The sequence below is a fragment of the Capsicum annuum genome, chromosome 10, assembly GCF_002878395.1.
Source record: "Capsicum annuum cultivar UCD-10X-F1 chromosome 10, UCD10Xv1.1, whole genome shotgun sequence".
NCBI classification, from domain to species: domain Eukaryota; kingdom Viridiplantae; phylum Streptophyta; class Magnoliopsida; order Solanales; family Solanaceae; genus Capsicum; species Capsicum annuum.
In genome coordinates this window covers 12,664,110-12,690,644 of record NC_061120.1, presented here as the reverse complement: position 1 = coordinate 12,690,644, position 26,535 = coordinate 12,664,110, and the positions used below count along the sequence as shown (strand labels likewise).

The following is a 26,535-nucleotide window of genomic DNA, read 5'->3' as shown; positions in this document are numbered from 1 at the left end:
ATTCTGAGTAAGGGTCTTAGTTATGCGAGGGAAAGGTGTTAAGCACCTCTTAGATCCTATCCGAAGATAGTCCTTAAACCCAGTTTAGGAAAAATTATTGCTTCGTTATTTGCTAAAATGGTGATAAGAAATATATTTTTATTACTTTTAAAAAGAAGAAAAAAAACTTAAGGTATAGCAAACGTGACACTACCGTGTACAAGGAAGTAATATAATTGTTTAAATATGAAAAAAAAAGGTGATACTATAATTCACACATATATTAGAAAGTTAAAAAGTCTTATAATTTTATAAGAGAATTTAGAGATAAGTGAATTTAAGTATACAACTACAATTATTATAGAGTAAATAAAAGTATTTTTATGGCGTGAGAATTTATTTGCGAAATGTATATTTAAGTGTATGTAAAAAAAATATGTGGAAGATTATGAATAGGTGAGAATGAAAAAAAAAATATAATAAAAATAAATAAATGTGATAATATGTGAAAGAGTTGAAATAATGTATAAACCATAATAATAATAATAATAATAATAATAATAATAATAATAATAATAATAATAGTAATAACTGTTGGTACCAATAATGGTGTTCAATAAAAATAGTGACGATAGTTATAAATATACATATATGGTGGCATGAGTACGCATATATACCTCGCATTTTAGGGTCCTTTGAAATATGAAAACTCAAACAAAGTTTACAACGTATGACATCAGGATTATTTGATCTATTAAAGCAAGTGAGAATTAGTGGATAAATCTGAAAATTTTTAGCGACTCACCTTCCTACCCAATTTATATCAAAACATATTTTTTGTTTTAAGCAAAAGTAGAAATTACTACGTCCAATTTTGTTAACAACTTGTCCTTTAAGGTGAGATAATCAATTAAACATTTGGCCAAATTTTCTAAAGAATTTGCTATTCTTTAAAGAAATTTTACTTTTACTATTGATTGATAAGATTTGGTCCCAAAAACATGACAATGCTACCCTATTTAAATATTTGATACGCAACAAAGCAAATAAAGCTACCTGAAGCAAATGTAATGACAAAATAGAGTTAGTTATCATCCAAAAGAAAGCGTAACATAATATGAGTAAATTAAAGGAAAAACGGCTAGGAATACTAAACTCCGTTTCTAAGTTTGAACAACTAATTTCGACTCTGAGGCTCTGCGATCTTTGTAGCAGTTGACCCGACGCTTGGGTCAAAATTAGTTTCAAATGAAACTCCATCTCCCAAGTTCACATGTAAAATAAAGAGGATAAAGATTAGCACATGTATCAAGAAATGAACACATACAAACACATTCTGGTCGAAATGGTGAAATTAAACTTCAATATAAAGCATAGAGAGCACATGATAAATTCAGACAAAGGTTTGCTATGTGACTAATTATAACTAATAGTCCTTTAAAAGACAAGAAAATAAAAAGACATGGATAATTATTTAACAAAGCACACTCACACCTAATTATTGAAAAGACACGCCTACTGATGTGTTTAAATAATTAAAACAAATTCCAGCGAAAGGATGGTAACGGGAGCCCGACTTTATTTGCAAATATCATTACGAATTTTAAAGCGTAGACTTAGTTTCAAACACTTATATTATAAGACTAAAGTTTAAAGTATCTTTCGGAAGCATAAGGTCGACACATAATCTTGGTCACTTTCCGGACTTTTGTTTTAATAGGATAGTAGGATTTCAACACCCATTGTCAACTTATTTGTAGATTATTGCACCACTAAACAATCTGGTCAAATAGAAAGTGAGATGAACGAAGGATGCTTATGAATCCAAAATCCATAAGGAAACGAACTTTTAATTCTAGGATTAATTCTTTACAAAAAGAAATGAACAATCTTGAGGAAGCTTCGAACTATGTCAGCCCATGTTACCCGAAAATAAAGCAAAACAAAGGAACAAATCTCGTACACATTGCACATTCATGAAAAAAAAGAAGAAAAAAATCCACAACTCAGACATAAAATAAGACGAGACCAGTAGCGCACAGTAATATGATTCCAGGTGCTTCCCCCTAGGGTTGAATTAACAACAACAACAAAACGGCTTACTGGAAATTATAATATAGTGGTACCAATAGCTTTGAATTCTAATGGAGAGAAAATCTAATGTCAAGATAAAAGCTATAGTGAACCTCTTTTAGCCTTACCTTATTGAGGCTATTTACACAAATAATTAAAGAAAGGAAGTAGCTAAAGATTTTCAAGGGCGCAACAATATCACTTTGAAAAGAGCAGAGGTAACCTTTTGGGATTTGAGAATTAACAAGACTTTCATTAAACAAAGGTATTCAAGAGTTTACATCAAAATAGATCAATGAAATCTTAAAGAAAAAGTACATGGACAGATACAAGGGCATACAATGGGGCTGGCCATGCGGCTCTTTTGGGAATTTAAGAATACAATAAAGAAAGGGTATCTAAGGCCATGTAGGGCCGTCGTTGTCATTATCACCTAGGCCCAGAAAAAATTCCAAGTGGTGATCCATGAAATCTTCCTCATTTATCAGCCAATCTAGGTAGTCTGGATCGTCTTCATTCCTCATGGATTGGTCTTCGGGTTCCTCTTTTATACCTCCCCTAACATCATCATCATTGTCGGGAGGAATTATGTCATCCACTAATCCTAGAATTACCTATCAATACATGGAGATGGTGAGATACATATGAGGTAGTTTTCACTTGCCACCTAACACACCATGTCATAGTCCATCAGCCCAGGAATCTTTCCCCAGCTTCATCACGTTATGGGGACTCCTTCTACTTTCCATGCGTAATACCCTGAGGTACACCAAGTTGTTTGTCCAATTTTTGCTGAAAGTATAGTCATCCACACTTCCTGCATTTTCCTAATTCAAGTCCAAGGCACTTGTCATCCATAAGTAACTTCCACTGGAGCTATGTGTGACCATAAAGGGACGTTTTGTTCTATGCCGAATTGACGTAGAACTCTTAGTGGAGCGTATAGTTGGATTCCTTCCAACCCGATCAAATCAATAAAATAACTAGTGTACCTCCTTAGTAATGCTCTTCTTTTGATCCAAGGAAGCGTCCACAACATGGCATCTCCTAAGAGGTACGTCAGATAAGCCCGCCATTCTTTTGGTCCTAGGGGTGCATTCCAAAATCTCAATCTCTACTCATGACTTTGTATCATGTCGGGGACGTCCTCTGAGTTTCCTTCGATTGGAGACCTTTGATAGAAATGTTCCATGGCCCAAACCTAAAGCAACAAGTTGCATCCACCAAGGAAATCAACCCCTCTCAAGCAAGTAAACAGAGCTCAAAATAATTCTTCCAGTAGCATGGGTACTAAAATAAGTCTCAAAACTGGTGAACATAGTGAAGACCAAAGGCATTAAGTTAACATTGATGTGGCCCCTTCTTCTTGGGAAGACCATAATCCCTAGGAAGAAAAGTGCAAAATCCATGGAGCAAACACTCTCCCACCATTCTCTGCTATAGAAAAAAATATTCTTGGTGATGGTCATAACTCATTTGATATCCAAATCTTTGAAATAGATAGCCAAAGTTAATCCAACCATCTCTGATGCTCCTTGGTGCACGGTATTCCCTTAAACCTAAAGTGATACAAGTGCCACTATGAAGATAAATGTGTTTACAAGTGTAGCAAAGGATCATCCTAGGAAGTACAATTTTGAGACATGAGAAGGATAAAAGACACACAGAAGCCACCCTATTTGCTCATTTGTTACATTAGAGAGGCGCCCCCTTTTCATTAAGGGTCTTTTGGGCATTTCATCTTTTATGTAATAAGGAGACTATGTATAGTTTAGTAGTAGATATTTTCATTACATAGTTGATTATTGTTGTAAGTCTTGACATTCAAAATACCAAAGTCCTCTCTCTACTTGAGGCAAATCAAAACTTATAACTAGGATAGCAATTCAAGGGTGGAATCTCTTGTGATTGCTTGATTTTTAAAAACCTTGACGCTTGAGTGATGGACTCCTCTCTTCTGTCATCATAAGAATTAGGTGATCTTGTGTGGAGGTGTTAGGGATTTTAGAGTTTAATGTACTCTTTGGTTACTAGGATTTACACCATCTTTGTCTAACTATCTATTCCTTTACTTTTGTTGTCATCTTGTAGTAGTTGTGTCTTCTCCTCTTTTAATTGTTGGTTGTTGTTATTGTAAGCTTGTTGTTCATCACATTAATGTAGTGTTGTTGTTGTTTTGGTATGGTTATACACGCTATTATCTCACCATTGTTGAAGCATTCTCGGATTTTCTTTTCATTCTTGTGTTGTCATTCTTGGCCGAGACTTGGTTCCTTGGGCTCTCGGTTTGTGGTGTGTTTTGTGACGTTTTTGGGGGCTATTTTGTGTCTTCTTGGGGTCACAAGGTATCATAAAGTGTACCAAAAACCATTGCTGGTCAGGGCGGATAGGGCCAACGGTATTCTCCATTCAAAAGGCAAACTCTTGAGGCTGCTGATGTCTTCCAAAGTTGGGGTGATTTTGAAGTTCGTAAATTGAAATGTCAAGGTGGCCGGATTCGAGAACTTAATCAAATTCTTTACGAGCAGTTCGCTGGATCGAATATCTATGAGGGAAACCAAAGAGCCTAAGTGTTCTCTGACTTCAGCTTCATGCACGGCCCGAATGTTTTGCCACCAATTTTCTAAGCTTTGGGGGACTGAGGAAATCATTTGGATGTTTGGTATGGTTTGGCTGGTATCCATATGAAAGAAAGGGTAAAAGATATGATAAATTGTTTATCTCGAATCCATTATGTGTTTTAGTTTGGACCGTTCACACCAATCTTCACACAAAAATATGTCAATAGGTTTGTAACCTTTGATACAAGGGTGGTTTCCTAATTGCGATGACGATGCCTTGGACCGTCTCGTGTAAGGTGTATGAAATATGACCTATTTCTAGAGTAAGATTTTTTCTCTAAATGTTTGAGAATGGGACTAAATAGCTGCGAAAAGGTACACTAACCTAATTGCACCGACTCTGAAATTAAGAAATGCAAAGAAGATTCGGAGGAGTGCAGTACACCCCTCGCGGGTTCAGTGTGTGAATTGTTTACGACCAAGACTCGATAGGAAAAGTGCAAGTGATAAAGCAGTAACAAATAGTGTTATTTAGACAATCAAGGAACGCAAGTTTGGATTTGGCTTGCATTGTTTCACACAAAGCATGATATATTTGTAAAGCAAATAACACAATAAAAGCATGAAAATCCAAAACTAAGCGTCTTAAGGTAAAAAACTAAGTTCAATGACATCCCCAGCAGTGTCGTTATTCTGTTACGCCTATCAAAAATATTTGGAGATTCTGGGTAAGGGTTTTGATTACTCAAGGGGAAGTGTTAAGCACCCCTCAGAGCCTATCTGAAGATAGTTCTTAAAGCCATTTTAGAAAAAAATATTACTTCGTTATTTGCTAAAATGATGACAAGTAATATATTTTTATTATTTTTATAAAGAAGACAAAAAACTTAAGGTATAGTAAAATAAAGAGGATAAATACTAGTACATGTATCAAGAAATGAACACACTCAAACACATTCTCGTCGAAATAGTAAAATTAAACTTCAATATAGAGAATAGAGAGCACATGACAAATTCAGACAAAGGTTTGCTATGTGACTAATTATAACTAATAGTCCTTGAAAAGACAAGAAAATAAAGAGACTTGGATAATTATTTAACAGAGCACACTCACACCTAATTATTGAAAAGACACGCCCACAGATGTGTCTAAATAATTGAAACAAATTCCAGCGAAAGGATGGTAACGGGAGCCTGACATTATTTGCAAACATCATTAGGAAATTTAAAGCATAGACTTAGTTTCAAAGAGGGCTACATTCTTCATAGAACATCCAAACACGTATATTATAAGACTTAAAGTTTAAAGTATCTTTCGGAAGCATATGGTTGACACATAGGGTGTGTTTGGTATGATGGAAAATGTTTTCCTGAAAAATAAGATGGTTTTCTACTTATTTCTCATGTTTGGTTGGTGAGTGAAAAATATTTTTCGAAAAATATTTTATGATGTTTGGTTGGTAAGTAGAGAATATTTTTTAGAAAAATATTTTCAAGTGTTTAATTGGTGAGTGAAAAAATATTTTTTAGAAAATACTACTAACTGTTAACTAGTACATCAGTGCCTCTAACAACTCAACAATTTGTAAGAAATAATAATTTAACCATCACAAATAATATCAATATCGAATTCTAAAATACCACAATCACTAAATTTAAGCAACTATTAATTAACAAATATAGGAGACACTTTTCAACATTTTGTCAAGACAATCTCAAGATACTACAATCAATAAAAATATAACAGAACGACAAGCTTATTCAACCTCGTGAAACAAGTTACATCGATGACAAATGAAATATGCAATTAGCAAAAGTAACATTGGTAAGTCTTTCTCTGTGAATATGAAAATAATAATACATTCAACGAACATTGAAAATGGAAAAAATTCGAGTTTCACTTTTTTTTATTTCAAGCAGTGAAAAATTGAAGCAAAACACAGTAAAAAAATATTTTCGAGTAATGTAAATTTTTGAGAAATATAATTTTTTTTTAATCATGCGAATATGAGTGTTGTTGGGGTGGGGAAATGGGATGGAGGTGGGGTCATAAGTCTCATTTGTCATTTTCTGAAAAATAACTTCTCTTGACCCTTGAGGGAAGTCATTTTCCATCAAATGGAGGAAAATGAGTTGTTGTGGAAAATATTTTCCCAACAATTCATTACAACCAAATAAGGAAAAATTGAAAAACATTTTCCAGAAAACCTTTTCTATCATACCAAACACACCCAATCTTGGTCACTTTCCGAACTTTTGTTTTAATAGGATAGTAGGATTTCGACACACATATGAACAAAGGATGCTTATGAATCTAATATCCATAAGGAAAAAAAAAAATTAATTCTAGGATTAATTCTTTACAAAAAAAAAAAAAAAAAAAAAAAAAAATAAAAAGAAAGCTTAAAACTATGTCAGCTGATGTTACCCAAAAATAAAGCAAAAAAAATGCACAAATCTCGAAACAAACCCAAATTCGTGAAAAAAAAAAAAAAAAAAAACTCCCACATAAAATAAGACGAGACAAGTATCGCATAGTAATATGATTCCAAGTACTTTCCCCTAGGATTGAATTAACAACAACAACAACAAGGCTTACTGAAAATTATTATATAGTGGTACCAATAGCTTTGGATTCTAATGGAGAGAAAATCTAATGTCAAGGTAAAAGCTATGTTGAACCTCTTTTAGCCTAACCTTGTTGAGGCTATTCACACAAGTAATTAAAGAAAGGAAGTAACTACAGATTTTCAAGGGCGCAACAATATCACTTTGAAAAGAGCAGAGGTAACCTTTAACACATAAACCTTTAAACAGGAAAAGGAGCAATCATGTTTGTGTTTCATTTGCATGTTCAAATAAATAAAAGTTGAACGGTTTAAAAGTTTCCGAAAAAATAGTCATGCTCAGACACAAAACAAATCATTCATGGGCTCGTTTCAAGCTCTCTTACCCATTTTACTTAATCATGTTGACTTGGACAAACAAATGGTAAATAATAAAAAGGTTTCGGCTATTCAAAGTTTCCGAAATGGGTAATTTCAGCTTGTTCAGCTCAACTTTAGAATTTAAAATAGCGCCAACTTTTAAGCTAGTTACTTAGGCCAAGTGGATACAAACTGGTAAATGCTTAACCACAGAAGTAGCTTTTAAGACTAGCTAAAAAAACCATCTCAGTGAACTCCCAAGCCTATCTAATTATTTTTTGATACTCAAGTTAACAAAAACACAAAAACAGAGAACCTCAAAGTCCAGTGAAATACTTTTATTTCGAACTTAGGCTCGCACAACTTAACACTAAGTTAAAAGTTAAAATCACATTTAAGCAAACAGTGATCCTAAACCTTTACAAACATAACTTCATATTCAAGTATTCTAGCAAAAGATGGCACAAAAAACCCACTATGGACAGCTACACATTTACAAAGCTTTGACCCTTAAAAAAACGAGATAGATTGTAGTTTTAAGACCATATTAACAGATTTCAAATCCATAGAAATGCTAAAAAAAATCTGTGGTACTTTATATCCAAACTTGGACGAATAAGTTTATTTGAAAAATCAACATGCAGCGTTATTTTTCATGAAACGGAAGAGCAATCTGGTAGTCTCTAAAGTTGGTGCTTACCAAAGGGAGTTGAGGATATGTTCCAACAAAAATTAAACATATCTATTAATGAGATAATGAAAATACAGATATTGTACTAGCTACCTTAAAGAATGAATCTTAATTTATAATAATTATTAAAAACATGAGCAATACACATTGAACACGACAAACATAGCAAGTTTAATTCTCTTTAGATGGACCTGAATCCTTTTCCATAAGCGGTGCAACACCCTAAGCTAATTTACTTACTGATTTTAGCAAAATAATAGCAGGATACGTCAAGGAAAAATTTATGCGAACGATTAAGTTACTTTAACTAATCATATACACGATGGACAACAACGTTTTCTTCTCGATACCCAAGGCTAATCAAAAACCAATTCTATAAGGAATTATAGCAGCCCCTCCTTTCATATACTATTATTATGCAAGTCCTCCAACCAGCTTGTAAGGATTTCATGCTAGACCATTAATCCCACCTTGAAGTTAATGCTTATAAAATCCTTCCCGTGCTATCTTAGAATCTAAAAATTTCTATCAAGCGTGCAATCAATTCAAGACACATCAAGCAATAGATGCCATACTGAAGCACTCGAGCAAAGTTATAAGGGTTCTATGACAAACAACTAATCATACATAAAGTTCAAAACTTCTAGAACCCTCTACATGCTGAAAAAAACTTCTCACAACTCATCACTGGGCACAAAACGAGTATAACACCTACCATGCTGTTAGAAAGACTCCCAAATTGACATTGAAACAATCTCAACACCAGCCGTACTTAGAAAAAAACTCAAGCGTTACAGATTTTACTCAAGTCAAATTGTAAGTTGTAAAAACTTCTATAAACAAACAATATCAAAAGCTCAGAAAGTGATTTTTGTTTCACGTTTTCATGCCCAAGATCAACAAGTTAACATGCTAACTAGCTCGTGGCAATGATAAATAATTTAATTCATGATTGCATTCACCACTATAAAAAGAAAAAAAAAAAACAAAAACGGCCAACACCTTCTAAGACTTCAAACTGTTCGGACTTCATTCGAGCCAAGTCACAGACTAAAAATATTTCATGAAGACACCATATAATGTAAATAAAATCCAATAACCAGACCCTTTTCCATTTCATCTTTACGTTCACAATCAAGCAAATCAGAATAACAAACTCAAATGATCAGCGAACCACCAAAATTAGCTATAACGTAATTAGACGGGACAAAAATTACTCAAGTAATATCACAAGTTGCAAATACACATGATCTCAAACTCCAAAAAATTATTTTGTTTTGCATTTTTATGCCTTCAAACAGATGGCCATCGTCCTGACTAACTATGTGATAAATAATTAACAAAAATTAAGTACAATGTAATTAAGATAGGATAGGGTTTACCTTGTGTGGGGAAGTAAACTAGGATCTTGACGAGAAGGATTTAACGCTGAACTCGAGAAGCTCAGTTCTAGAACCAAATCGACAAGGATTTTTTTTCTTAATAGATTTTTCTTTATTTTCTCCTCTCTTTTCTTTTTTTTCCACCTTTTATTCACTCTGATTTCTTTTTTTTTTCTTTTTCTAACCTCTTTTGATCCCTTTTTTCTCGTCTCACTTTTTCTGCCCCAAAAGAATGGCTGAAGCCCTCCTTTTATAGGAACATTGGAGTGTATAACTTTCTCAAAGATGCACCAAATTGGATTCAAAATATTCCAATTTTAAAGTTTGTTGGTGGGACAATGCACATATTTTGAAAAGAAATGGCGTAAGGATTAGGATTTACCTTTTTCAGGTTGATTTGAAAGAGATAGAGGGATAAAAATGGACCTTATCCTTATGATACCCTCTCCTCCAAGATAACAGTGGAGAGGGTGGGACTTTTGAGCCCTAAAGAGTCAAAGAAAATAGGGAAATAGGAAGGATTTACGCTGACAAAATTTAATGGATTTGAGGTGAGGAAGGTGGCTGCGCAAGGGAGTATTTGAGGTTTGTCTAGGTAGAGTCTGCTAGGGTGTTAAGGGATGAAAGAGGAGAGACAACCTTGAGAAGAAGTCATGTTTAGGGCTGTTTTGTTGATTGAAATTTGGACCATCCGATCGTTTGATCAACGATTCAGATTTAACTAAAAAAGTAATAATAATAATAACAATAATAATAATAATAATAAATTATATATAATTATACTAAACTATATATATATATATATATATATAAAAACTGAATAAATAAATAAATAACTGAAAATTTTGGGACTCTTGGATTAGAAAAGAATTAATGGATTGGATTAATTTGTGTTTGTTGGATGGTTTTTGTATTTCTATGCTGACATGGCAACATACGATTGGTGGATATGATTGGAGTGGATTGATGAGGTGGAAATAGATATTGGACTGGGTTTTAGGCAAAAATTTATGGACAATAACTAGGTTTGAGTAAAATAAAATTGAAATTGAATAAACATTGACCCAAATACTTTTTCCATCAAAATTAATTTTATTGATGCTTCTTATCATGCTAAAAAATATTTTTGACACACACGTATATAATTTATAGACGCAATTTTGTATGAACATCCAATTTGATATTATAATAAAATATACACATACGCATATAATAAAGACATGCATGTTAGTCGTAATATATCGTCTGAAAAAATAAAATTAGACAAAATGTGAATACGATTATCGAAAGATATTTTAGAGATTTTGATGTTAAAATAATCATTTATATTTAATGAAAATGATTTACCATATGATAGGAAAATAAATTCCTTTATTTCAAAAAATACGAATTTATTTTGAATAATTATTTAGGGTCAAGAAGCATAGAAAACATAATTAAAAGAAGAGCAAGTAAAAATTGGGTGTCAACACCTAATTTTACTTTTATTTATTGTTTTTGATACTTGCAAGTTATCTATTATGCATGTCACAAACCCGAAGGTCAGGAGGGTCATTATTACCTTTCAACCCAGAACCTCAGAGAATAATAGGGAGTATGGTTAAACAACAAGAGGCTGCAAGACTGGCCACTTTGGCAAATTCACAGGCTAACCAACATAATGGTGGACTACCTAGGCGTGTACCCAATGTGGATGATGAGGACTTGGGTGATGATGAGTTGGTTGCCTCCATGAATAGGTGACGTGTTGAAAATGTCTCACCAATAAATCAAAATTAGCAAGTAAAGGGTCGAATGCACCAACAGCCTACGGTGCAATTTGATATAAATGATAATGACGATTCTGATTTAGATGAAGCTGGAGCTACTGGTGAAATAATCCCACCATCATTAGCTACTGGGGTGAAATTTAATATCATGAGTACGATGATTAAACTACTCAACTTGAAGGGGTTATTTGGTGGATTAGCTGGAGATGATCCAAATATTTATTTGGTGAATTTCATCAATATTTGTAAGTCATTTGACAACCCTGGAGTGGGACAGAATTCCATTCGTCTGAGATTATTTCCACTGTCTCTATCTGGGGAGGCAACTCTGTGATTGAATGACCTGGCACCTGATTTTATAACAAACTACAGACAACTGAAAGAGCTTTCCTAGAAAGGTTCTTTCCTCCTTCTAGGATGTTACAGTTAAGGGATGAGATCAACAACTTTAGGAAACTACCTAATGAGGCCCTGCATGAAGCATGGATGAGGTTAAGAAAGAAATTGACGCAACATCCAAACCATAAACTAACTAATGAGCATCTGATAGTGTAATACCTCGAGATTACACCCTGGGCACCACACGGTGCTTACAGTCTAGAGGGACCACAAGCTAACCCATGAGATGGTACCTGCTGCAAGCACTAAGTAAAACTGATAATGACATAACATATGCATAATTTAACTGAGAAATGCAAAAAGGTTTTAAGTAATAAAACTGATAGAATCTGTAAACCAAAATGATAATGCTAATAAAATGTCTGACAATGATAACTGAAATTTGAGAACTGACTAACTGTCTGAAATATCTGAAAGCCTCTAAACTGACTGAATGGGAGTTGATGGGACAGGCCCCAACTAACTCCATCTAGCTACTGAACTGAAGGCATGAAAATAAAATAGTCTGTCCTTGAAATCTGAGGACTCACCACTGCTACGACTGATAGTCTAGAAAATCTTTGCGTGATCCAGGAACTGGGCGCCCAAACCTATGATATACTCCCTCTATTTCAAAAAAAGACCTAGTTTGACTGGGCATAAAGTTTAAGAAAATAAAAAAGACTTTTGAATCTTGTGGACTTAAATTAAAGTTGTGTCAAATGTACCAAAATGTCTTTAATCTTGTGGTCCTAAATATTCCATGTGGAAAGTTGACATTAAAGTATTGCAAAAAAAAAAGGGGTCATTCTTTTTCAAACGAACTAAACAATAAAGTAGGTCATTCTTTTTAAAACGGAGGGAGTAATACATATAATGCAAGAAAAGAGTATGCAATTAGTACTATGAATGTACTGGTATGCTAAATGAGGTAGGCTGACATGCAAGGTTTCATGAACATGAATAATAACTGTCTGAATATATATATATATATATGTATATATATATATATGTATATGTATATATATATACACATATATATAACATGAAGTACTGAATAGGTACATGAAATCTGTAGATACTGAGGATACATGAAATCTATAAATGCTAAGGATGTATGACCAAGCATATAACATGTTCTGAATAAAATCTGTAAATACTAAAATATGGAAATCTGATAACTGAATCACTGATATCTGTATATTATGGTCAAGCATCTGAAACTGAATTGTTGAACTGATTACTGGACTGAGACTATGGGAGGTACCATCTAACCGACATTCCCCAATCTAAGCTAATTGGGGTCCAACCTGTAACCCCAGTTGGAAGGGTGTTAGTACCATGCCACGAGTACTAACGTTGGCTATGTGGATCTACTATACTGATGTACTGTCCCGAAGGACTAAGGGTGTCAAGCCTAAACTGACGGGTGACCCCTGCGAGGTAGTCAAGCCTAATCTAAATGACTCCTCATATCCCGCGCTGGCTACATAGTTCTGGAGTATATGGACTGATACTTGTAAACACATAATTTTGTCCTTTCCCAAAAATATTTTAATTATTTTTATTTTATTTTTATTTTTATTTTAATTTTATTCACCTTACCATACTTTTGTTTAATTGATAATTTCTCCCAAAAAAAAGAATTGAAAATAATTAAATACATAGCATCTTTGTCACCTCACTATGCCACCTCAACACCTCACGTTTTATTTTTCATTGGATACATGCAAAAGGCACACGCCCTACTTATTTTTTCACATGCCACCCTCATCTTTCTACATGCCACACTAACTTTTCCACATGCCACACACTTATTCCCATAAGCCACCAATTATATGCTTCCACAAAGGATAATAAATAAAGAAAAAGAAAAACTAAATAAAAAATATAAAAGAAAAAATTTGAAAGGGAAAAAGGAGAAGGCTCATTCTTTCATCGTCATCTTCTCCACAATAACAACAATCATCAAATCAACTTCCTCACAAGAAGAACAAAAAAAATGAGGGAGAGAAGAAAGAATCACACGAGAGAAAAAAATCAAGAGAGAAATAGTATCGTGAACAGTACTGTGAATAGTGCCATGAACTGTGTTGTGAACAGTGTCGTGAACAGTTATGAACAGTACCGTGAACAGTACGTGAATAGTGTCGATTTTCGAGTTCAATTGGATTTACGGAGCTTCAGTTTTGGGTCTTAAATTTTTCAATACGAAGTTGGAGTTCATCATTGTTGAGGTCCCATTAGGAATTCTATAGTTCGGGCTTTCTTGATTTATTATCAACAAAATCAATTCTTCAAAGGTCCATCTCTCAACTCTACTTTTTTATTATATCGAAGTTGGTTAATATCATGATTTTGTGTTGTGATTTTGAATATTTCGAGCAAAATGTTAATTGTTGTTGTGGATATGAATGATTGGTATGCCTAAATGTTTGAATCTTCATTGGAGTATGTGTTGTTGGTTTCAGATTTTGAAAAGTGATTTGATAGTCGAACTAGTTTAGTAATGTGGTTAAAAATGAATTTGGGGGATGGAGTTGAGAAATTGTTTAAAAAAAAGTTGAATTTAGATTAGCTTTGGTTTATTATTATTTTGTTTAATTCGTTATGATCATGAATATTGTTGGAATGTGATAAAATTATGATATGTTGAAATGGATAGACGAATATTGGTTCGGGTAGGCAAAAAATTAGGAATAAGTTTTCTTGTTGAATGTTTGAATGTGAAATTTGAGTTGAACGGTTTGGTTTTAGTTCTTGCATTTGGAAATGTATTCATTTAATCGGGGAATGCCCCGCGATCACTTGTATTTATTCGCCAGGAAATTCCCCGAAGTATTTTGTATTTGGAGGACGTCCGTGATGAAGGCCCGAGGCATCGGGTAGCATGGGAGAGTAGTATAAAATTAGTGTAGGGTAGAATAGGATTTACACTTTCTCATTCTTTTTTTATTTTGGACTGTATAATTGGACTGGACATTATTTTTGGATTTGTTTTTTTGATTGATCATTTTATTTATGTTTGGTGTGGTTTATACATTCATAGTGTTCAAATTAACCGATATACTCCCACCAAGAAATCGTGGTCGAACCACGGGATCGAGGGGTACCTAACACCTTTTCCACGGTCAACAGAATTCCTTAACTGGAATCTCTGTTCGCGGATCAATTTTATAGAGTCTAAATCGTTTTGAAAAAGGATATCCACGGGTGACTTGGCACACCATATTTATTCCAAGTGGCGACTCTGAGTTTTGAAACTAATGAAACCTTTTTCAAAACAATTTTCATCTTTTGTCACTTTAATAATAAAACCCTTTCGAACTTAAAATTTAATTCTTTTTTGGGAGTGAAAAAAAGGGTGTGACAGCTCTGGCGACTCTGCTGGGGATTTTTCAGAATTTGAGTTTATTTTTTTGGAGTTGTATCGGCTTAGTTTGACATTATGGGTGTGTAAACATTGTTTGTGTTATCTTTTATTTATTTTATCATTGTCGAGTGCTTACGTGCTCTTTGTTTATAGTTTTTATCGTATGTGTAACTGCTTTATATTTGGCATCATGTGCATAATCCGAGTCATTCTTTCTGCAACAAGTCCTGGAGTGCACGTCGTGCACACAAACTCTAGTTGAGTCGCCTTTCTTTTAGGAGGAGGAGCCGTCGAATGTATGGAGTGGGTGGAAAGCGAAGCAGCCACTATCGACTATATTCTCCCTCAAACAGCCTTGTTAGTAAACCCTAATGTAGGTCATCCTTTAGGCCATGCTTATCTGCATCATATTGAGACCTAGTGGGACCCACGTGGCCCTTTGTAGGAGACTCATCTCTAAACCATCCCTATGTGCTAAATGTTGCATCTTTGAGGGTAACTTGATCATTTGATGGACTGATTCAGATAAAACATGTGTTAGAAGTAAGGTGTGTTTGAAAAAAAAAAGAGAAAGAAAAAAAAAGTGAGTCAAAAAGTAAAAAAATGAGTTTCGTAGTTTTTTGAATTCTTTATGGCATTTGTTTTTCAGAATCCAAAAATTCAAAAAGATTTTTTTTTTTACCTTTTGCACTTATTTTGTCAAAGACAAAAATATCAAAAAGTTTTTTCTTTGTTTCTTTAATAATCTTTCATAATTTAAAATTTTCAAAAAATATTTCTTTTAATAGGAGCTTTTTATAAAATTCAAAAAATATGTTAGAAGTTTTGTACATTTCATATAATGAAAAACACCAAAAAAAAAATTCTTTCATAGCTGTTGGTGTCATTTTTTTATGTGAAGTGTCAAATTGAAAACTCAAAAAAAAATTTGTTATGTTGTTCATCGTGTGTCTTTGGTCGTGTCTCACGTCAGGGTGCAATTTGTGATTTAATCATTAATTGTTCAATCTAGATGAACTACACACCCCTGATTCTCCTCTCTCGGGAGTGAGATACGTAGGGAGCCTATGTTGGTTCGGGGACCTTATTTGAAAAATTCAACAAAATATTTTCTTCACTCTCTATTAGAGTAGGTGTCATATATTTCTGTAAAAGAAAATTGCAAAAAGATTTTTCTTTAATAATTTTAATTTTCATTTTCATATGAAATTCGAAATTGAAAACCCAAAAAGATTTTCTTTGGTAATCATAGGTTTTATTTTGTATAGGAATATGAAAAAAATCCAAAAAAGATTTTTGTCACTCTTCATTTAGAGTAGGTGTGTCATATACATCTTCGAAAAGAAAATCACAAAAAGATTTTCCTTAATAGTTTCAAGTTTCAGTTTCATATGAAATTTAGAATCGAAAATTCAAAAAGAGATTTTCTTTGGTTGGCATAGGTCTCATTTTGTATAGGGAATTTAAATCTGAAAAATGCAAAGAAGATTTTCGTCAATTCTTTTGATCATTTGTTATTTTCTTTTCTTCTTAAAGTTCCAAGAAAAAAAAAAAGAAAAAGAGTTTAATTGGTCATTTTGGCAAGACTTCACGAACTACGTACACCTGATTTTCCCCTCTCGGGGGTGAGATATATAGGCGCCCTTCTTGGGTTCGGTGACCTTTTTAAAAAAAAAGAGGTTTTGAAAAATGTTGCACTCTAACATATTTGTAGCCTCTTGTTCAATTAGTTTAAGGTGGTTGGTTTGTGGCTTCTTGGCTGGTCCCCCATATCGCACCAAATTCAAGGAAGGGTTAGTTGTGTCCAACAAGGATACAGAGAGTGACATCATAGATGAAACAAAGAGTCGGAAAATTGAGAGTTTAAAGGAAGAAAATTTGAGACTGAGACAACAAATGATATAAATGTACCGAGCTTGGGCCAGTGGGCTGACTACACCTCAGTTCTCCACTTTTGACACTGCAAATACCTTGAGTCTTCCACCAAAATCGCAAAGTCAATTTCCTACTATTGTTGATGCACCACAGCATGCCTCAGAATCCATTCCACGTCAAATGCACCTCAATACTTCCACCACTCTTTCTTTAGCTCCTCAATATAAGTCTACCACATTCACAGCACCACATACCGTCTATGCTTTTGTTGCTCAACCTTCTACTAAGACTTCCATTTTGGCTATCAATCCAACAATTGTGCTTTCCCAGTCCACTAGTGAATCCGCGTTCAATACTCTTGATGATCATTGTTATACTCTTGAGCCTACAGTTAAGTGAAGTGGACTGCCAAAATTTCTTACTAAGAAGCCTAGAATGCTAGAAGACCCGGAGAAAATGGTTGGGAAAGTTAAGAGTGTAGAAAATAATATAAAAAGTTTCTTGGGACTTGTGGGCTATGAAGATATTTCATATAAAAACTGGGGCATGTTTTCAAGTGTTAACCTTCCTCCAAGCTTTGAGACATCAAAATTTGAGGAGCTTGGTGGACAAAATAATTCTGTGAAACATTTGGGACGATATTGGAATCATTCAAGGAAAATTAAAGGAAATAAGAAGGAAAATGCATCTGTTGTCGTGCCTGGGCCAAAACAGAGTTTGAGAGGTCCAACTCACCAATACTGTCAGCCTCAATCCCGAGCTTACATATCAAATCCACTTATTTATTTGCAATAAGGTTCCTCTTTTCAAAATCCAAGGAGTTTCATTCCACTTCCTCAATGTCCTTTGAATAATGCACAATTGTGTACCCATCCATCTTCTTATCCACAATGGCATGCACCTGTTCCTCAACATCTTCCTCGAACCCCACAAATTTACCAAGGAACCTCTAAATTCTAGTTTTATCCGAGGCCAGAGTTCATAAAGAAGTGGAAGGAAGAGGATAATTTCACTCCTATTGGGAAGTCCTATGCCAGTTTGTTACAGAGATTGAGACATAGGGGCATGATTACTCCTCTCCTTGGGTATATACCTGACCCACTTTCAAGAAATTTTGATCCTAATGTATGGTGTGCATTTCATTCTGATGTTCAGGGTCATAGTACTAAAGATTGTCGTACTTTGAAAAGAGAAATAGAAAAGATGATTCAAGATAAATTGATTGTGGTGCAAAACATTGGCCCCTCGACCATCCCACAGAGTTCTTCACCAGCACGCGGCACTGCATAATACGTGGGAGGCAATGAGTTAAGCATGGGGATCCAGAACTTATTTGTTGAAGGAAATGTGTCTGACAGTAGTCGAAGCTCTAGTCATGCTGATATACAAATCAGTGGCTAATATGTCAGGCTGAGCAATTGAGAAGTCACCCCTCTCCCTACTAGGAAGAGGTCTGGTAGTTTGTTTTATTTTCTTTTCTGTTATTTGAATTATTTCAAGGTGGTAGTTCACGATCTATCTTGTTTTGTCCCTTTTGTCATTTATGGTCAAACCTTTTCTATCTTTTATTTCAACTAAATAGAGTGTCCCTTTTTCCTTTGTGTTTAAATATATGTTATTTTTTTGTTTTCGTTACATAGTACATTTTATGTTGGTTTAAGTGATATGACATACTGGAGGAATTCTTTGCTAGATCTTAAAATCCAATTTGAGCATGAACTTTGAATCAGAGGGCTAAAATTAGAAAAAGTATGTGAGAAATAGGTAGAGTGTTAAGACATTTGGTGACCATGTTGAAACCTTCTTTCAAAATTAAGAAAATTGTTTTTAGAATCACCAAAATAACTTGGTCATCAATTGTAAGGCATGCCTCAATTAGGTCAAATAGTGGATGCGTGATCCTATATCAAGAGGAACAGAAAGAAAATCAGCTCCACGAAATCATGAGTCATTCAATGTAAGAAATGTACAACAAAAGTGGATTTGTATGCTAGAAAAGTGTAGAAGAAGTAGTGACGCACAGAATCAGTCATAGTTAATGTTGTAAAAGATGTCGCACATGATCTTCATCTCTAACTTTCAAATTGCATGTTATGTGCTTGCATTTTCAAAGATTGATATGACGAAGGCATTTTATTTTGTTATCCAAATACTGTGTCATCCTTTGTTATCCCATTTGAGCCTTAGTTTTATTTTCTTTCATACACCTCTTTTGGAATCAATATAGAGTCAACAAAGCTCAAAATAAAAGGTGTCGAACAAAACAGTAGAGTCAGAAAAGTTTTAAAAAAAAAGAGCATTGAGAAAATAAAGTTAGAAAAGTCCTAAAGAGAAAAAGAGTCAACAAAAGTAAAAAAAATCAGAATCAAGTAAAAGAACAAGCTGCCAGAACTACGCATGACCTGATTCTCCTCTCTCGAGGGTGAGATACGTAGGCTACCCTACTCAGGGCTCAGTCCAATCAAATAAAAATTTAGAATTGCCCAGTCAAAATAAATTGGGGCATGATTTAATCCTCATTATTTGAGTCGATTCCAAAAGTTGTAAGTCCCACCCCACTTCAAGTGTCGTTTGGGCCCCATGCCATCCTTTCTTTCTAACCATATCCAAAAGCCAAGTTACAACCAAAGAAAGACCTTCAGATCAATCTTTGACAATGCTAACGCTAAGCATTCAATGGATGTGATAACGCATTTTAGGAACTACTTGTCTTCCTTAGCATAAGGAATTAGGAGAGAAATGAAAATGAGAGTCTTATTAGTGAAAACCTTCACAGGCACCATAAGATGATAGTAAGATAAGAGAGATAAAATGAAAGTCTTATTAGTGAAAACCCTCGCGGGCACCGTAAAGCGATGGTAAGTTGAGAGAAATAAAAATGAGAGTCTTGTTGGTGAAACCCCTCATGTGAACCATAAGGCGATGGTGAGACGAGAGAAAAATGAGAGAGGCTTGTTGGCGAAAACCTTTCAAGGCGCCACTAGCCGAATGAGGTCGTAAATGCAATTGACCTAAGGAAGTAACTCAGTTTCAAGGCCATTAACTCAACAACAATTGGTAGAAAGTTTGGATGAAAAGATCAAGTTGCTTAATAAAAAATGCATGGCATAATCATTAGAGTTGACTATCATTTTTTTGATGAATTTTTCGTTTCTTTGTTTCAAACGGGGACATTCATTATCTTTTCTTTCTTCTCTTTATTTTTGTTTATCTTTGAGTCAGTTATCCAAATAAAAATTGTCATTCTATTTTCTTTTCTTGTCTTTGAGTAAAGTCTGTGTCAAAACAAGTGAGAAAATATTCCAAAACTAGCTACCAGCTTTATTAATTGCACAAAGCAAGACAAAAGCTAGCACATGAAAGAGACATGATTGTGAGCCAAAAAGGTTATGTAGAAGTTTTGTCAATAGAGAAGTCTGGAAACTCATGAAATACCAAGGTTCCAAGGGGTCTATCTGAGAAGCATGGCAAAGCAGAGATGTTATGTTTATCTCAGTCACTCTTAATAATCTGAGTTTGGTTAATGAAGCAACAAGTCAATAACATAGGCTAATGATTGGAAGTAAGGTTAAATGTGATGACAGCAAGAGCATTTGCCACAAAATCCAAATCCACAAACCATCCACCATGTTTTTAAACTCACAACCTTTATTTGCATAAAATAGGAACACATATTACCTTCAAATCAAGGATTTCAAAGCCTAAACATCAAGACTCGTAATTTCTCACTTTTACAAATGCAATAAGTAATGTTCTGCACAGGTTTGATAATTAAATCACAGTAAAATTCATCATCCTATATCCCTCGAAGACACACATTCTTGTCCAGGGATTTTAGTTTTCATTTGTTGGGTGATACACTTCTTAAATTGAACCTTCACTCCTAGAAGACATACCTTCTAGTCGAGTCATTCCCTTTGACTCCTATAAGATGTACCTTTTAGTCGAGTCATTCCCTTTGATTCATATAAGACATACCTTTTGGTCGAGTCATTCCTTTTGATTCCTATAAGACATACCTTTTTGTCGAATAATTCCCTTTGGCCCCTAGAAGACATACTTTTTAGTTGAGTCATTCCCTTTGATTCCTGTAAGACGTACCTTTTAGTCGAGTCATTTTCCTTTTACTTCTATAAGACGTACCTTTTAGTCGAGTCATTCCCTTTGATTCCTATAAGATGTATCTTTTAGTCGAGTCATTCTCTTTGACCCCTAGAAGACGTACCGTTTAGTCGAGTCATTCCCTTTGATTCCTATAAGACGTACCTTTTAGTCGAGTCATCTCCTAGAAAATGAGATTTTACTTTCTGTTCAGGACCCTCCTGAAAAATAGAAATTTACTTTCTATTCCGGACCCTCCTGAAAAATAGGATTTTACTTTCTGTTCAGGACTCTCCTGAAAAATGGGACTTTACTTTCTATCCAGGACCCTCCTGAAAAATGGGATTTTACTTTTTGTTCAGGACCCTCCTGAAAAATGAGACTTTACTTTCTATTCAGGACCCTCCTGAAAAATGGGATTTTACTTTCTGTCCAGGACCCTCTTGAAAAATGGGATTTTACTTTCTGTTCAGGACCTTCCTAAAAAATGGGACTTTACTTTCTGTTCAGGACCCTCCTGAAAAATGGGACTTTATTTTTTGTTCAGGACCCTCCTAAAAAATGGAAATTTACTTTCTGTTCAAGACCCTCCTGAAAAATAAGACTTTACTTTCTGTTCAGGACCCTCCTGAAAAATGGGTTTTTACTTTTTGTTCAGGACCCTCCTGAAAAATGGGACCATACTTTCAAAAATGAAATCCTTCTTATTAAAATCTCTATTTGGAATAATTTCCATTCTAGTTTTAATTTTGGTTTCAGAGGGCCTGCCTAAAGAACAGGGTGATGAAATTGAAAGTTGATGAAATTGAAAGTCAGGAGCCCGCCTGAAGAACAGGGTGATGAAATTATAAGTCAGGAGCCCGCCTGAAGAACAGGGTGATAAAATTGAAAGTCAAGCAACAAGATGAAGGAATTGAAGGTCAAATAACAAGGGTAAGATATGGAAAGTCAAGAACAAGGTGAAGCAATTAAAAGCCAAGCAACAAGGTAAAGAAATCAAAAGTTAAAAAGTAGCAAGTCAGGAGCCCGCTCGAAGCACAGGGCGAATAAATGAAAGTCAAGTAACAAAGTGAAGAAAATTAAAGTCAACAGATCGAAAATAGCAAGTCAGGAGCCCGCCTTAGAAGAGGGTGATGAAATTGAAAACCAAGAAAGAAGTTGAAGAAACTTCAAATCAGGAGCCTACCTGAAGAATAGGGTGATGAAACTCAAGTCAAGAGTCCAATAGAAGCTGCATAGATAGGATTTTGTAATTTTATTTATATTTTTAACATGTAATTTTTATTTTTGATATAATAACAGAGACGAGGACCGAACCTCGATGGGACCTCGCTCGACTCTCCAACTCAGCATAGTCCATCTCCTTCCAATCCTTTGAGATAACTGTCACTCGATTCTCTCATAACTTGAGTAGGTAGGATGTCCTAAGTTAAGACCTGTTTTCCTCCTTTCTCGTGCTTCGTGCTTTTGAATAAAGGTCAGAACAAAATTCTGTCTCGTTGTCTATTGCTTTGTATGAAAACACCATGTGTTTACATCTAAAGGGGGCATGATGTAGACACGTAATTTTGTCCTTTCCCGAAAATATTTTAATTATTTTTATTTTATTTTTATTTTTATTTTAATTTTATTCACCTTATCATACTTTCATTTAATTAATAATTTTCACCAAAAAAAAGAATTGAAAATAATTAAATACATAGCATCTTTGTCACCTCACTATGCCACCTCGACACCTCACTTTCCATTTTTCATAGGATACATGCAAAAGGCACACGCCCTACTAATTTTTCCACACGTCACCCTAATCTTTTCACATGCCACACTAACTTTTCCACATGCCACACACTTACTCCCACAAGCCACTAATTATATGCTTCCACATAGAATAATAAATAAAGAAAAAGAAAAACCAAATAAAAAATATAAAAAGAAAATTCTAAAAGGGGAAAAGGAGGAGGCTCATTCTTTCATCATCATCTTCTCCACAATAACAACAATCACCAAATCATCTTTCTTACAAGAAGAACAAAAAAAAACCGAGGGAGAGAAGAGGGAATCACGAGAGAAAAAAAATGAGAGAGAAATAGTACCGTGAACAGTATCGTGAAAAATGCCATAAACTGTGTTGTGAACAGTGTCGTGAACAATGTTGTGAACAGTACCGTGAACAGTATGTGAATAGTTTTGATTTTCGAATTCGATTGGATTTACAGAGCTTCAGTTTTGTGTCTCAAATTTTTTAATACGGAGTTGGAGTTCGTCATTGTTGAGGTCCAATTAGGAATTCTATAGTTCGGCTGATCTTGATTTTATTATCAATGAAATCGATTCTTCAAAGGTCCATCTCTCAACTCTACTTTTTTATTATATCGAAGTTGGTTAATATCGTGAATTTGTGGTGTGGTTTTAAATATTTTGAGCAAAATGTTAATTGTTGTTGTGGATATGAATGATTGGTAAGCTTAAATGTTTGAATCTTTGTTGGGGTATGTGTTGTTGGTTTTGAATTTTGAAAAGTTATTTGATAGTCGAACTAGTTTAACAATGTGGTTAAAAATAGATTTGGGGGATGGAGTTGAGAAATTGATAAAAAAGTTGAATTTAGATTAGCTTTGGTTTATTGTTGTTTTGTTTAATTTGTAATAAGCATGAATATTGTTGGAATGTGATAAAATTATGATATGTTGAAATGGATAGGTGAATATTGGTTCGGGTAGGCAAAAATTTAGGAGTAAGTTTTCTTGTTGAATGTTTGAATGTTGAATTTGAGTTGAATGGTTTGGTTTTAGTTCTTGAATTTGGAAATGTATTTATTTAATCGGGAAATGCCCCGCGATCACTTGTATTTATTCGCCGGGGAATGTCCTGAAGTATTTTGTATTTGGAGGACGTCCGTGATGAAGGCCCGAGGCATCGGGTAGCATGGTAGCGTAGTATAAAAGTAGTGTAGGGTAGAATAGGATTTACACTTTCGCATTCTTTTTCTATTTTGGACTGTATAATTGGACTGGACATTATTTTTGGATTCGTTTGTTTGATTGATCGTTTTATTTATGTTTGGTGTGGTTTATATATTCATAGTATTCAAATTAGCCGATATACTCCACCAAGCGACCGTGGTTGAACCACGGAATCGAGGGGTGCGTAACACCTTCCCCATGGTCAACAAAATTCCTTTGCTGGAATCTTTGTTCGCGGATCAATTTTATAGAGTCTAAACCACTTTGAAAAAGGATATCCACAGGTGACTTGGCATACCTGATTTATGCCAAGTGGCGACTCTGAGTTTTGAAACTAATGAATCTTTTTTCGAAACAATTTTCATCTTTTGTCACCTTAATAATAAAATCCTTTCGAACTTAAAATTCAATTCTTTTTTGGGAGTGAAAAAAAGAGGTGTGACAACACTAATGACTCTGCCTATCTGACGGGGAAGCCGCCCTCCCTGCACTCCCTCGGTGCTAAATTTTACTCCCAACTGACTAACTCAGAATGTTGAACTGTTCTAAGTTTAACTGATTCTGATGACTGATTGAACTGATAATGCTCATAACATATTCTGAACCTATTCCGAAGATACTGAGACTAGGTAAACAACATAACCCCCAAAACTCAATAGCAATAATAGTAAGATAGTACTTAAGCTTGGAGGACATAACATGAACGTTTTTATCAAATAATCATTCTTGTAGAAATTTTATCAAAGACTTGATATTCATATTTTAAACTAATCATGGGAATAGTATAAAACTTAGAGTAATAGCATGATTTTGACATCAATAACACTTAATCATGATAATCAGTGAATAACAGCATTAAAACATGTGGGGTTTGATAAACGACAACAATTTCATGTAAACATGGTATATAAATTCAATTCATGGGAGTTCATGGTTAAGATCACAATTTAAGATCACAATAATGTGTAAAGATCATAACTTTATATTTGAAATTGGATACTTTGGTTCCATGGGTGAAAGGAACCCATGGATGAACATTTAACATACCTGAGTAGTTAAATTCTTGGAGTTTCTTGGAAATTTTCTTGGAAATTGATCTTGAATCTTGAAGGCTAGGGTTTTCTATTTGAAAGAGAATGCTCTTGATTTGAGAGGAGTTGAATAAAACAATGACTAAGTAGGCCTTTAGGGCATTAATTTCGTGTTTTGGACTATTTAGGGACATGGAAAAAAACCCAATAGCCCCTGAAATAATTAAAAATTTTCATCGCTTGAATCCCATTTGTGGGCTTCACCCCGATGCGGTGTCATCGTGGTGAGACACTGTAATTTGTCTGAAACTGTATTCCACGGACAAGTGTGAAAATGCACTTTGACGCAATGTGGTAGAATCGTGTTGCGTCACTGGAAATTGATGAGTACGAACTAGCACTCTGGCGCGACGCAATGACAAGTGCGGAGCCTCACTGGAAAGTGACAATTGTGAAATGGCCCCTCGGAGCGACATGACTCTTATCTCTGTGACACACTGAAAAAGGAAAAATGCCATTTTTGAGGTCACCGCTACACAGTGCTGCTCGTATTGAGCTACTGCTTTCACTAAAAGTACCATAACTTCTCACTCGAGTATCGAATTTGGGAGAAATTATTATCGTTGGAAAGCTAATTCAATTTTCCATAACTTAGTGGGTCTTGAGCTAGAAAATTCTAAGTACAGAAAAATATAAGCTCATTTGAAGTTGACTAATGCAACATTCTTATCGAAATTTTAATCGGTAAGGATTATATTGATTCGTCTAATAGCTGGGAGTTATTTGAGACTTTAATATAAATCAAACTAACTCATAAAACTATCAAAGAACCATAATGTACTATGCATGAGCTTGTAACATGACATTAACATTTTTTTAGATTTTTGGGGTATTATAATATCTCCCCCTTGGGAACATTCACCCTTGATTGAGACTGGGTAAGCTAAAAATACTGAGGAACTAAGATTACATACTAAATATACGTGATGAAAACATGATTACATGATTGAGTCTGAAATATGATTCATGACAGAACTAGTTCTGTGAATGCATGACTGACATAAGAATGATATGCAGCTGAAACTCGGCATGGAAATGAGAAGTTATAAGAAGATTGTTACCTTAAGCTGAGTCTGAGTTTGCAGAGAAAAGATGAAGGTACTTGGTCCACATATCTGCTTCTGCTTTTCAAGTGGCTCCCTCAACAGACTGATTCCGCCAAGGAACTTTGACTAAGGGAAATTCTTTATTCCTTATTCTACGAATTTGTCAATCAAAGATCTTGACTGGAATTTCTTCATAGGAAAGACTGTTCTGAACATCTACTCTTTCTAAAGGAATGACACCTGCTGGGTCTCCCACACACTTCTTCAACAAGGAGATATGGAATACTGGGTGCACTGATGCTAAGTCTATAGGAAAATCAAGCTCA

General features: G+C 34.6%; 1 long non-coding RNA gene across 1 annotated transcript; it reads right to left on the bottom strand.

Annotated features, from left to right (window-relative positions):
• Positions 1-1,022: 1,022 nt before the first annotated feature.
• LOC124887956 lies at positions 1,023-10,390 on the bottom strand. The gene is made up of 2 exons (XR_007045600.1): positions 9,614-10,390; positions 1,023-3,611 (listed from the first exon to the last, which is right to left on the bottom strand). It is a non-coding gene; the product is annotated as an uncharacterized LOC124887956 (long non-coding RNA).
• Positions 10,391-26,535: the final 16,145 nt, after the last annotated feature.